At 44.6% G+C, this 14,542-nt stretch overlaps 1 protein-coding gene across 8 annotated transcripts in view; it reads left to right on the forward strand.

Annotated features, from left to right (window-relative positions):
- DNM2 (dynamin 2) overlaps window positions 1-14,542 on the forward strand; it is a 78,047-nt gene that overhangs the window by 46,267 nt on the left and 17,238 nt on the right. The gene's annotated exons all lie outside the window — the stretch shown is intronic.

Genomic DNA, 14,542 nt, shown 5'->3' on the forward strand with positions numbered 1-14,542 from the left:
AGAAGACCTCCAAGGTCCCTTCCAACTCTGTTATTATGTTCTGTTCCATCCCATCCCATTCCATTCCATTGAAAATAGAATAGGAAACTGCTTAGGGAGAAAATCCCTCTTTCTGCATGTTTTTATCTTCTTCTGGTGAGTGCTGTCGGTATGATGGAACATCAACACATATGCTATCCACCTCACTGATGCTTTACCAAATAAGGCTTCATGTCTCAGTTCCTAAGTGAGTCCATAGTTTTTAATTTAAGAATGGGAACAAGAAGTGAAAAAGTAATTCTTGGTGGAAGCTAAGAGTGCTAATGAATCTTGACTGGTACTTGCAGTGTTACGAACTCTGTTAGATGGAATTTATGATATCTCTAGTTGCAGTTTACATTTACCTTCTTGAAAAATTCATCGCATGAACCTTTTTTGTAAAAGGAGATCTGATTCTCTCAATCTTGTAGTTACCAGGGACTTGAACATTCTCTACACCAGTGGTGGGTTCCTACCAGTTCAGACTGGTTCGGCTGAACCGGTAGTGGTATGGTGGCCTAGGTCTCTGGAACCAGCAGTGACCCAGGCCTGCCACACCCCAGAACTGGTTTCCTGGTCTCTTCTGCTGTTGCCCGCATGTTTCTGCGCATGCGCAGAACAGTTTTTAATCAACTGCGAAGCAAGCAGCGAGCACGCAAAATGCCCTCTCAGTGAACCTGTAGTAAACCGTTTAGGAACCCACAACTAACTCTACACGTGCTTGGCTATCATCCTCTGTTCACTTACCATTTGAAGAAACAGCTTCAAATGGCCAGGTGTGTGTCCTAGTCAAAAATATTGTTTCTATATCTCCCTTACTTCTGGAATAATAACATTTCAGATTTAATGAATGGTTTACTTACAATGACGATGGACTCACAAGCATATGGCAAATGCTGTCCAGAAAAAAATTAGCTGTAAATTTAGCTGTGAAAATTTAATTGATTAACTTAGATATTTCATCAGTTATGAAGTTTCTGAACTATTTTGAATTGTCAATATTTCTGCATAAATATGACCTAAAACACAATCTGTTCTTCAACAGGATCTAAAACTAAACAAAGAGAAACATTAAATAAATGAGTAAAAAAAGAGAGTAGAATAACAGAGTTGGAAGAGACCTTGGAGGCCTTCCAGTGCAAATATCCCTGCTCAAGCAGGAAACCCTACCATTTGGGCATATACCTCTTCATCCAGTCTGTTTTTAAAAGCCTCCAGTGATGGAATAGCCACAACTTCTGGAGGCAAGTAGTTCCACTGGCTGAATTGTTCTCAGTGTCAGGAAATTTCTCCCTCGTTCTAGGTTGCTTCTCTCCTTGATTAGTTTCTTGCTTCTTGTCTGGCCTTCTGATGCTTTGGAGAATAGATCCACCTGCTCTTCTTTGTGGCAGCCCCTTAGGTTGCTATCGTTATTGCCCCCTAGTCCTTTTCACTAGACTAGACCTGGGCAATTCCTGCAACAGTTCTTCATATGGTTCATCTTCCAGCCTCATAATCATCTTCGTTGATGTTCTCTGCACTCTTTCTCTCCTGCATTGCGTAGGGATCTCCTCCCTGCATCCAGCGATGGCAGCAGCTGCTGCTCCCCATTCCAACTACTCACGCAGTGGCGGCAGCGGGAGGAGGAGTTGCCATCCCCACTGCTGTGATCCCGGCCCAGGAGGGTATTTTGCTGGCGTGCACACGCGTGCACGAAAGAGATGAGAGCAAGAAAGGGGGAGAAAAAGAGCGAAAGATAGAGAAATGAGAAAATGATGGTGTAAGGGCTCTTTTCCTAACTTAAGAAAGTGAAGACTCTTGAAACGGATTATTTCAAAAGGAACCTTTAATTAAGAAGAATGGAAACCATTAGAAGCAAAGCAACATCTGAATCCCCTTAGGCAATGCAGGTAGAATTAAAGCAGTAGTGACCCTTCCCATGCAAATTCTAACCAATACACAAGTGTGAAGCTGTTTCCTTTATCAACTGTCCTGAGAGCCGAATAAACATAAATTCCCATGGCTATCTTCCGTTAGGCATTAAACACCAGACGTTGCCAATAAATTGACGCCAACGCCCCCCTCCTCCCAATTGAATGGCAGTATCGCGTTTAGGGATCTGACAGATGGAGAGAGAGAGAGAGAGAATGAGAGAGAGGGAAAAGAGGGAAAGAAATCAGAGAGAGACAAGGGGGGGGGGAAAGAAAGAGAAAGAAAGGAGGAGAAAGAAACTCTCTCAGACCTATAACGGAAGCTAGATCTCTTGCCAAGAAAACTGAAGTTTGCCAGAAGACACAAATTGGAAGCAAGTCTTAAGTTTTAAGGAAGTAGCTTGCTGTACCAGCTTCACGTGTTCTTCCAGGTCTCAGAGAAAATCAAGATGTCATCAAGATAAACGAGTACTCCGTGGTACAGGTGATCATGTAGCACCTCATTTATGTACTGCATGAAGAATTCGGGTACTCTTTGTAGCCCAAAAGGCATGACTTCATAATGGAAGCTACCAAGGGGGGGTGTTAAAAGCAGTCTTCCACTCATCTCCCTCTCTGATTCGTATGCGGTAATACGCCTCTCTCAATCCAGCTTGGTGAAGATCTTGCCTTTAGCCAAGTGGTTCAACATATCTTTCATGAGGGGAAGAAGATAGGTGTTCTTTTCGCATACTGCATTCAAGGCTCGCAGATCAACACAGAGACGAATACCACCATCTTTCTTTTCTCTGAAGAGTACTGGGGCCGCTATTTTCGACTTTGCTGGTTCAAAAGGCCCCGTTCCAAATTGATGTCGATGTACTTCCTCAATTCAACCATCTCTTTGGGAGTCATGGAGTACATTTTTGGCTTTGGAGGGTAGCCCCAGGTTTCAAGTCTATTGCGTAATCTCTGGGCCGGTGAGGGGGAAGATAGTTAACATCTTCCTCACTGAACACATCCGCCAAGTCCCAGTAGTCTTTTTGTACTTGTTGGATCCCTAGGGGTTTTGTGTCTGCTGCAGGTGCTGCAGGTTCTGGACAGTCTGGGCTAATTGGTTCGATTGTCCCTGGGTGACCCTTTGGCTCCACTGGTGGTAACAGCCCAAAGCCAATAATCAATGTTCTAACGCCATCCTCCCACTTTATTGTAGGCTCCCACTTGTCCAGCTATGCAGGCCCCAAGATAATTGATTCCTGCATTCTTGGGGCTATGATGAATCTGAGGAATTCATAGTGGCAGCCTATCATTAACTTTACTAACTCAGTAATTTTCGTGGCTGGGGTGCCCCCCCAATTAGTGGTCCATCCACTTGCTCAAACCGAATAGGGTGGGTTAGGGGTCTTGTGCGTAGGCCTAGCTGCTCCACAATCAACATGCTGATTAAGTATCGGGTGCAGCCGGTGTCCACAATTGCCTCTTCCCCTTCCACCCCGGTTTCTGGCACTTGGAGTTTGGAATGGAATGGAATGGAATTTTATTATTTATATGCCGCCCTTCTCCGGGAGGACTCAGGGCGGCGAACAATTCAAAAGGGGAAAAAGGGGAACATAAAAAACAAAATACAAATAATAAAAAATAAGCAACAGCCTATTGGATTTTATAATAAAGGGGCGAATGGGTGGACTCACCATTGGGTCATCTTTGGCATTTTCCTCCTCCTCTTCTGAGGTGGTAGGGGCTTCCCTACTGGCAGGACTCTCCGTCTCCGTTGGCTGTTGTACCAGACGAATCTTTTCTAGTGGCTTTCGGGTTTTTTTCTTCATTGCGCTGTCAGGTGGTGGGTGTGGTTGTGGAACCAGGGCCGGAGCCAGGCATTCTGATGCTCTGTGGCCAAGCTGACTGCATCAGTAGCATTTTATTGCCCCCCGAGGGACGAGAGGGGAGTGGAGGCTTTTTAGCTCGCTGCATCTGCGTTCAGTGGGCCAAAGGTTTCCTAGCAGGGCTTCCGGCAGCTGGCTTCCAATCAGGGTTAACCTTGTGTCTAGTATGATTGCAGTGGTGTATCCATCTTGGATATATTCTGGGACACCCTTTATGCTGCAAGCTTCTCTCAGTTTGGGATCTAAGGCGTTTTTGAACGTGTAGACTAAAAGTCTTTCTGGCCAATATCGTAGTCTTCCAGCTACCTTCCGGAACTATCAAACTAACTTCTTCACGGGACAACCAGACTGTTGCAATCCCTGAATCTGCTCTTCTGCTTCCACATATTGAGCCACATCACTAAATCGGGCGCGCATCAGTTGAATGAACCCGGCTGCATCTTCTAGATCAGGAGCCTCCTCCTCATGGAACTCCGCTATCCAATGTGCAGGCCCCCCTTCATTCACCTCCTCAGCTATTTCTTGAATCAACTCTCTATCAGAAGTGTATTATGCCCCAACTTTTTTTTTAGAATTTTAGAATTTTATTAGAATTTGTAGGCCGCCCTTTTCCCTGAGGGGACTCAGGGCGGCTCACACAAAAACTGGGAAGGGGGGGAATACAGACAGTAGGACAACATGTAATAAAATAGCAAACAACATACATTCATCATTCGGGAGGGGCAACTATCCTATCCCCAGGCCTGACGGGCGAGCCAGTTCTTCAAGGCTATGCGGAAGGCCTGGACGGTGGAGAGGGTGCGAATCTCCACGGGGAGCTCGTTCCAAAGGGTCGGGGCTACTGCTGAGAAGGCCCTCCTCCTTGTAGTTGCCAGCCGACACTGGCTGGCCGATGGAATGCGGAGGAGGCCTAATCTATGGGATCTTATCGGTCGCAGGGATGTAATTGGCAGAAGGCGGTCTCTCAAGTATCCAGATCCACTGCCATGTAGGGCTTTATGGGTGATTAATAGCACCTTGAAGCGCATCCGGAGATCAACAGGTAGCCAGCGCAGCTCGCGGAGGATAGGTGTAATGCGGGTGAATCGGGGTGCACCCGCAATCACTCGCGCGGCTGCATTCTGCACTAGCTGAAGTCGCCGGATGCTCTTCAAGGGCAGCCCCATGTAGAGCACATTGCAGTATTCCAGCCTAGAGGTCACAAGGGCCCGAGTGACTGTTGTGAGAGCCTCCCGATTCAGGTAGGGTCGCAACTGGCGCACCAGGCGAACCTGGGCGAACGCCCCCCTGGTCACAGCCGTTAAGTGGTGGTCAAATGACAGCTGCGGATCCAGGAGGACTCCCAAGTTGCGAACCCTCTCTGAGGGGTATAAAATTTGACCCCCCCAGCCTGAGTGGTGGAACAGTAGCCAAATCTTTGGGAGGGAAACACAACAGCCACTCGGTCTTTTCTGGGTTGAGCACAAGCTTGTTAACCCTCATCCAGTCCATAACGGCCTCAAGGCCCCGGCACATCACGTCCACCGCTTCATTGAGTTGGCACGGGGCGGACAGATACAATTGAGTATCGTCCGCATATTGATGGTATCTAATCCCGTGCCTGCGGATGATCTCTCCCAGCGGTTTCATGTAGATGTTGAATAGTAGGGGGGATAAGACCGAGCCCTGAGGCACCCCATAATTTAGGGGCCTAGGGGACGATCTCTGCCCCCCCACTAACACCGACTGCGACCTGTCCGAGAGGTAGGAGGAGAACCACCGTAGCACGGTGCCTCCCACTCCCACCTCCCGCAGTCGTCGCAGAAGGATACCATGGTCGATGGTATCGAAAGCCGCTGAGAGGTCAAGGAGGACCAGGATGGAGGAACGTCCTTCATCTCTGGCTCTCCAGAGATCATCCATCAATGCGACCAAAGCGGTTTCTGTGCTGTAACCGGGCCTGAAGCCTGACTGGAAGGGGTCTAGGTAGTTTGATCAATGTATGCCCAGACTTGATTCAGGAAGTAAGCCAGCTTCTCTGGCTTCCCATCAAATGTTGCCCGGAACCTTGGGGGCGTGGGAGCCGGCGGGGCTGGTGGTTGAATTGGAGTGGGCCGTTGGTCGAGTGCTTGGGGTGGTAAGCCCCCCTGTTGAGCCCACCCATCGGCAGAAGTTGGGCAAAAGCCTATTGAGGCATTGCTGGGGGGGATGTACCCGGTGGCACCCCCAGTCCCTGGCTCTGTCCAGGGGCAGTTATCTGAAATGGCGTCATCTGCTGAGGTGTGGCAGGAGTCCATTGGTATTGAGCCCATCTGTGACCTGGGAAGAAAGCCCACCCGGGTGATGCTTGAGTCACAGGCTGCGGCCCAACCATTGGTAGCTGGGGAAAGGGGAATGTGCCCAGGCCCCTCTCTGCTGGCTGGATTGGATTCCCCAATTCGGTGGAGGACATGCCTGCACTCCAGGAGGGAGAGGTGCTGATGTGAGTGACGTTGGCTTTACTCCAGCAGGAAGGGGTTGGTTTGATTCGCTAGTTGCTGTGTGGAAGGAGCCAAGACCTGCACTCCATTGTGTAGCAGACTCTCTGCTAGGGAAGGAGAATGTGGGCTGGGGCAGGGTCCACTTAGGTGGTCCTGAGGGAAGGAAGGGGTCGATTCCACTCACATTTAGCCATCCAAATTGGTCTGGGAGGCCCATCAGAGACCACAGCTTCAGTAAAGTGCTGGGGCACTACCCCGTCCTGTAGGGAAGCATTAATCACCGCCAGAGCCCATCCGCCTTTCACCTCGTGGGAAGCTCTCACAAGCCAGTACTGGGCCTAAAACAAAACCTTGGGGCACCCCACTGCTTACTTCCCTCCATGTGGATGTAGTTCCATTAAAGGCTACGCATTGAATGCGGTTTGTCAGCCAGTTACAAATTCATCTGGGGGTGATGTTGTCTATCCCACCTTTTTCTAGCTTAGCAAAAAGTAGGTCATGGTCTACTTTGTCAAAAGCTTTACTGAACTCCAAATATACTATGTCCACAACATTTTGCTGGTCCATTAATTAGTCAAGAGCCAAGCCAATCAAGAGCCAAGGTGGCGCAGTGGTTAAATGCAGCACTGCAGGCTACTGCTAGATCAGCAGGTCAGCGGTTCAAATCTCACCGGCTCAGGGTTGACTCAGCCTTCCATCCTTCCGAGGTGGGTAAAATGAGGACCCAGATTGTTGGGGGCAATATGCTGACTCTCTGTAAACCGCTTAGAGAGGCCTGAAAGGCCTATGAAGCGGTATATAAGTCTACTGCTATTGCTATTGCTATTGCTATATAGTCACGTTGTCAAGGAATGAAATAAGATTTGTTTGACATGATCTGTTTTTGACAAACTCATGTTGGTTTCTGGTTATAACTTTGTTTGCTTCTAGGTGTTCACAGATCTGTTGCTTGATTATCTTCTCCATGTTCTTCCCAGGTATTGATGTCAGGCTGATTGATCTGTAGTTCCTGAATCTGTTTTCCCCTCCCTTTTTTTAAAGATGGGGACCACATCAGCTCTTTTCCAGTTCCTCTGGTAGTACCCCGGTGCCCAGGATCTTTTGAAAGATATAGTTCAATGGTTCCGAGATCACGTCTGCCAGTTCCTTCAGAACTCTGGGATATAATCCATCAGATCCTTGGGATTTGAAATAATCTAAAATAGACAGGTGTTCTCTTACCATTTTCTTGCCTATTTTAATTTGAATTCTTAGTCTGTCTTTTACAGTTCTGTTTTTGGTAGGTTGGGCTATAGTTTCTTTTTGCGTGAAGCAAAAGAAATAATTAAATAGCTCTGCTTTCTCCTTGCTTCTGACACCTCTTTGCCATTTTCTTCCATTAGTGGACTGATTGTTTCTTTGATTTTGTTTCTTGCTTTTTATATATTGAAAGAAACATTTTTAATTATTTTTGACATTTGATGCAAGTCTGAGTTCATTCTGAGCCTTAGCTTTCCTAACTTCATCTTTGTAGATTCGGACTATATGCTGGCATTCTGCCTTAGTTAGATTTAGTTAGATGTCCCTTTTCCACTTTTTATACTTATCCTTTTTTGTCTTTCGGTTTATCCGAGAGTTCTTTGTGAAACCACTTGGTTTCCTCTTGGATTTCTTATTTTTCTTTTTCACTGGTATTGTGACTGGACCTTTATAATTGTATTTTTTAGAATTTCTCAAGTTTGTTGAATTATTTTCCCCCTTAAGTTTTTCATCGATAAAATCCTTCCCAAGCTCTCTAAGTTTGTTTAAATAACTCTTTTAAAGTCTAACACACTTGTTTGTTCCAACGCTTGGGTCTGCATTATATTGAATTCTAATGTGCGTGGTTGCTGTTTATTTATTCATTGAGGAAAATGTTCCGAAGCTACCAAAAAAAACCTTCTCTACAAAAGGTGAAAAAATGGATCTAGGAAATTATAGGCCAATCAGCCTGACATCAATACCTGGAAAAATCATGGAAAAGACAATCAAGCAGAGGATTTATGAATACATAGAAACAGCAAGATAATTCTAGAACCCTGCATGGGTTTGTTAAAAACAGATCATGCCAGACAAACTGTATTGCTTTTTTGATAAAATAACTAAATTAGTGCGTCAGTGAAATACAGTGGACATAGTATACTTGGATTTCAGTAAGACATTTGACAAAGTAGACCACAACAAGCATGAGGTAATTCCATACTGGAAGTGGCTACTGGATCGATGGCAACTCAAACTCCCCCCCCTCTACCCTCCTCCCATCCATCTTTTTGGATATCATGTTGATGTAGTTACATTATGTTCTTTTTCATTGTTTATTTTATTGTTTTATTTCTGTTTTGTTTGCATTTTTTTCATTTCTTCCTTTTTATTGTTGAAGCCACTTTAGAGTAGCCCTGCAGTGAGATACGGGTCAATTAAACTTAACAAAACTGGACCTTGAGGTAACCTGTTGCATGCTTCTCTCCATGCAGATGTAGTTCCATTGAGGACTATCTCCTGAGTGCAGTTGGTCAGCAAACTCTGAATCCATCTAGCGGTAGTCCTTTCTATCCCTCATTGTCTTAGGTCCAGTACTCTTCATAAATTATCTAGATGAGTAGATAGAAAGGTAACTCATCAAATTTTCAGATGCACCAAGCTGGGGGAACATCTAGCAGTTTAGAAGATAGGCTCAAGTTCCAGAAGGATCTTGACAGGCTTGAACACCAGGCCCTGACCAACAAAATACAGTTTAGTGGTAAGCAAAGTAAGATTTTACAGTTAGGCAAGAAAAAACAAATGAACAGGTATAGAATAGGTGGCTCTACAGTGGTAACTTTGAGAGGGATTTAAAAGTCCTAGTGGATAACCACTTAAATATGAGCCACCAGGATGCTGCAGCTGCCAAAAAAGGCTAATACAGTCCTGGGCTGTGTCAACAGGGGTATAGTATCATGGTCATGTGAATTGTTCACTGTTTTTGGTAAAACCACCCTTTGAATACTGTGTCCACTTTTGGTCACCACAAATCCAAAAAGACATTGAAACTGGAAAGTGTGCAGAAAAGAGCAGCAAAGATAATAAAGAAGACCAAGTCATGTGACAGTTGAGGGGACTGTTAGGATGTGCACCCGCGGGGCCTCCCTCCGCCTCTACTACCGGTTTGCCTGAACCGGGGGCAACCCACCACGGATTAGAGGGAACATGATAACTGTCCTCCAGCCCTACTTGATGGGCTTGACAGTACTTGAGCTGTCTCTCAGTACAAAGAAGGGGTTGTCTAATTCTCTAGGGGCACCAGAGGGCAGGACAAGAAGTAATGTCAACAGGCGAAAACTTGTCCAAGAAAGATACAGCCTAGAACCATGATGGTGAACCGATGGCACATGTGCCAGAGGTGGCACGCAAAGCCCTCTCTGTGGGCACGTGTGCCATCGCCAGCTGCTCTTCTGGTTTCTGGCTAGCTGGTATTCACAGGCATCGGAGCACCAGAAAATGGCCTGAAAACGGCCCAGAAAACAGCCTCCAAAGCAGCCAGAAAACCGGCATGCGCGCGCCAGCCAGCTGGTCTTCATGGGTGCCAGAGCACCAGAAAACAGCCTGAAAACTTTTTGATTAGTGTTTGGGCTGGTGCAAGAAATGCATTTTAGATCGTATTTATGCAGAAATATTGACAATTCAAAGTGATGCACAGACTTTAAAGTACCACTGTACTTGGCACGGTGGCTATTTTATTACATAAAAGCTTCAGTTCTGATGTGTAACATTTTTTGCATGACATATTGACTGGTATTGCTCCCTCTAATCTCTGAGAAAGGTATGTACACACTGTTATTCCTCAATATTCTTTTCCCTTGTCTGGTGAGACTAATGTTTCTCCCTGCTTTTCCTTTAAGTGCACTACTTCAAAGCAATTTGGCTGAGTGGGCTTGGCTTTTTTTGGACAAGCTGTTACTGTGTTTTCAACTGAAAGGACACTGAAGACATTATAGATGCTGGGTTCAGAGCTAAAAATAAAACTGGCTCATTTGGTGGCTTCATGAGAAAATGGAAATGCTGGAAACGTTAAGGGAATATCCTTTTAATACTAGGGACAGAGCACTTCCCCTATCTAGTTCTGTTTTGCAATAATTGCTCTTGCAAAAATACTGGTTCTTAATGAGCTAATACAATCTGGGTACATAATTGGCTACTTAATCCAATTTTGAATGCTTATGCATTCATTCTGCTCAGATTTGAGCTATGGGAGATCTGTTCTTCAAAGTGCTATTTTACTCCCCTCTTCCAAGTTTTACATTTCAATTTGGTGGACTAGAATCTTATCTAGTATAAAATATATAATAAGTTTGTGTTTGGCCAGTTTTCTCTGGAGGTTTAGGTAGGTGGTCAGGTAGTCTAATCACTGTAATATGCCTGAATAATCTGAGAGTTCTGACACTTCCATTTTCATAATATTCTACAGATAATTGTGCAAATCCTAGAATAGTCATTTTTAAATGTAGTATGAAATCGTAGGAGTGTGTTGCAAGAAATTGGAGGTGTGTCTGAATCCACATCAGTAGAGGATTGCCAATTGAATGCGTATGAAATTGCTGTGGCCCTGCCAATTAAGCAGGAAATCCAATCAAAATTGCTCATACCTGAAAGAGTAGGCTTTTATCGGAGAATGAATAGCTTGTACTTATTTGTGCACATTTCTCCTTTCATGGTATTTAAACTTATGTCCAATTTTAATTTTTCAAAAGATTGCTATCTATCAAAACTTTGAAAAACAACTCCAATTCCAATGCAACTCCTACTCCTTTGTTGCTGTCTGTAAGAATGTGGATTATGCTGCAGTAAGAGGACGGTGGAAATCTGATTGGCTGGGCTGTTTGATATTGCATAATGGGCTTCTTGAATATCAGAAGACATATGAACCTATGAAAAATCCTTCTATGCCTCTTTCTCTAGCTTCTTGCAAGTCTGGTTGTAGTATTGATGGTGGAAAAGTGTCAGGAGGCTTCTCTTGACCCTTCTAACCATTTCCCCCTCTATTTGTAATCCCTTCTGTTTTCTGGATCTGTAAATATGGCTAGCTTTTGTGATTTATGAATGAAGGCAAATTTTGTTATCGTGTTTCCCCAAAAATTAGACCCAGTCTTAGTTTCTTTTGGGCCCCCCAAAATGGCTAGGGCTTCTTTTTGGAGGCATCTTAACTTATTTTGAGCTGCAGGAGGCGGTGAGCGCAGTCATCTCATGGCTGCTCAGTTTCTTAATCGCAGCCCATGGATCAGCTGAACTAGTGAAGGCTGGGAGTTCTGTGTCTCCGAGTGGCCGGAAATGTTTCCACGGACTCCTGCTAGCCCTCGCCTTGCCCACAGTGCCCCTTTCTTCCGCAACTCCCCTTGTGGCTCTGGAGCAGGCAGCGATCACAGTTTGCGCTCCACCAGGCCTGGAGCTTGGGCGCTGGTTAGGCTGCTGCTACGATGAGGCAGGAAGCCTTGCAGCACATCGGAATCGGCTCCCCCACCCCTGCTGCCTCTACCCAGCTGCTGCTGCTGCTGCTTGAGCAAAGGACAATCGGCAGGCAATTCTGGAACATTTCCATCATCAGTCCCTTTCAAGTGTAAGGCTTGAGAATACGTTGAGACCTGTAGGAGTTTGAGAATACATCCAAGTCACAATGAGCCAAAAATTAGACTTAAATGGAGGCTTGAATAACAATCAGCGTTTAATCTTTGATCAAAGTTTGAAGACATGATGGTCAGTTGTTCCCAACATGCCCCAAGGATATGCAGGGAAGAAGAACTCTTCAGAGAAGGTGCAGCTCCTTTTTATACTGTTAGAAATGTTATAAACCTCAGTAAAATCCCCCAATCCCGGCCTCTTTGATTTTATACTCTATCGTCTGGACAGGATAGAGTATCTTCAATTGATCACTTAGGATCAATTCTCATGGGACATCAAAGGTGTCAGTTTTACAGCTCTTTACAGCTCTGTTCCGGGATAAGTTCTAGGCCCATAGATTGCGGATTGTTAAGAGTTCAAATGGATGACACGTTTTGATATTTGCCAGATATTATACGGACCCTAATAACAGCACCGCAGGAAGTCAGTTGCGGGATGGGGAACAAAAGGCACTTACAGCATGCAAGCATATACATTACAAATACAAGGCATAATATATGTGTGTTACAGAAAACAAACGTTTCTAGTAAAACCAACAAGTTTATATATATTGCCAAATCAGGTGAAGTCAACTAACCCAGTTCAGGGCTGCGCTGTGACGTGTGGAATCTCCCCCACTTTGGCAGTTTTTCCCCTGTATGGCTTTTTCCCTGGTCATTAATTTTGTGAACAAAATTTGTGAGATAAATTTTCCACAGATGCATCCTTTTGCTAACAAATCATATAAAGCAAAGGTATTCTGGGATATTGTTGTTGTAAAAGTGAAGAGCACTAGCAGTTGCATTGCTTATTATTGCAAGCATTGGCTGTAACCTTATAATTCTATTCAGCATATACACAGGCTTCATACCATCGGCTGGGCGCAAAAGCAAACCGTATAAGCCATGTGGAGCATGCTAATTAAGTGTTACCACACCCATCCATAACCCATTCAGTCGAGTTCTGTTTGCAAGTCAGTCACTAGGTTGTGTCAGGTTAATTCCGGACTGCAAGGTGATTCCCCTTCACAAGCAATCAAACGTTGCTTGAGAAAAGGGTGATTCTCAAGCCCAGCACAGACGCACATCCCATCTTTGCAACGTTGAAGGTTTGGGATGGAGCCTTTTTGGCCATCTGCCGGGAAATGGGGAGGGGCTTTTTCCTGCCTCTCAGCTGCGAAGTTGGTGCCATGGGCAGGGCTGGGGCTAGCAAGAGTGCACGGAGACGGCGCTGGCTCAGCTGATCTGTGGACCGCGAATAAGGAGCCGAGCAGCCATGAGGTGACCGGGGAAGGGGAGAGCTGCCTCCTGTGCTGGCCATGCCCAGCCCCTTCACTGGGACTTATTTTGGGGGTAGGGCTTATTTTAGGCCCACTCCAAAAAAATCAGGCTAGGACTTATTTTCGGGATAGGTATTCTTTTTGTGGAAACAGAATATTAAGGCAAATGTCCCCTTTTCCTCCCCAAGATTAACAGCAGAAATTATTTTCTTGCAATTGGTGATCTTTTGCTGTTCTCACTCATTTGCTGCCCAAAGATCTGAATCTGTTTCTTCTTCTTCCATACAAGCATTTCTCTCCTTCGCTATCTTCAGTCTGTTTTTCTGGCTCTATTTTTCCCCCAACTTCAATTAGATTTTAAAATGCCCATGATTCCTGTTTCTGAATGTTTTTTAAATTTAAAAAGCAACAACATTTAAACAGATGTGCTTTCTGCTCTGTGTGTTGAATTTTCAGCACTTTTCCATTGTTTTGTTGAGCAAATTGAATTAAAGCTGAGTCTGCAACAGCCCATGCCCTCCAGTGCACCATCCTTGCATATGAGCATTGGAACAGTTGTGTAAATTACGTGGAAGTTTGTTTATGTTGGCACTAAACTGAGCAGCTCTGGAAAGATGAAGATCCAATACAGTCCTAGCTCTTGATCCCTTTCTATGGTTACTCAGAATTCTTGCCTGTAACATTTGCAATTGTTGTAATCTAACACATCCATCTTTAGCCATTAGGTTTGGCATGACTGTACTCAAACATGGGTACAAATTCCCCAGTACTGATTGCTCCTTTCCAACTCATTACTAATCTGTGTGGTTGTACTAATTTGGTAGAAAAAAATACCTGTATTTAAGCTAAGTTGTACTAAACCTTGATTTTCTTTTTTCTTTTTCTACTCTAAAATTACTGGCAACAGTAAGAATGGTCAGCATAAATTTGGATATCTGAAATTGACCCAGGTTTCTCTTGCATAATTTAGTTGAAAAGGTATTGGGATTTTGCTCGTTTGGGAGGCAAGAGTTTATTAAGACTCATTTTTATCAGTAGCCAGAAAGTAGAATGTTGAGAGGTTTTTTCCCCCTATAGCAGGGCATGAAAGCTAAGGTTTTTTTTGTGTTTCGTGAAGTTTTAGGCTTAATGAAGCCAAATAAAACTAACTGTTTTCAATATTGGCTGTTTTAGCTGATGGCTAGCCACTGCAAAAGGTTAGCTTTTTTTGCTGTTCAGTTTCCCAACTGGTTGTAAGAAATTGTATTCTGTTTAAATATACATAAGCTAAATAGATACCGGTAATTCCTTGGGGTGAGGAGTGGGTAATTCCTATTATACATTAGCAGCCTTATTTTTAAAAATCCTGGAATAAGCATTGCATAG

This window comes from Thamnophis elegans, chromosome 2 (genome assembly GCF_009769535.1).
Source record: "Thamnophis elegans isolate rThaEle1 chromosome 2, rThaEle1.pri, whole genome shotgun sequence".
NCBI classification, from domain to species: Eukaryota; Metazoa; Chordata; class Lepidosauria; order Squamata; family Colubridae; genus Thamnophis; species Thamnophis elegans.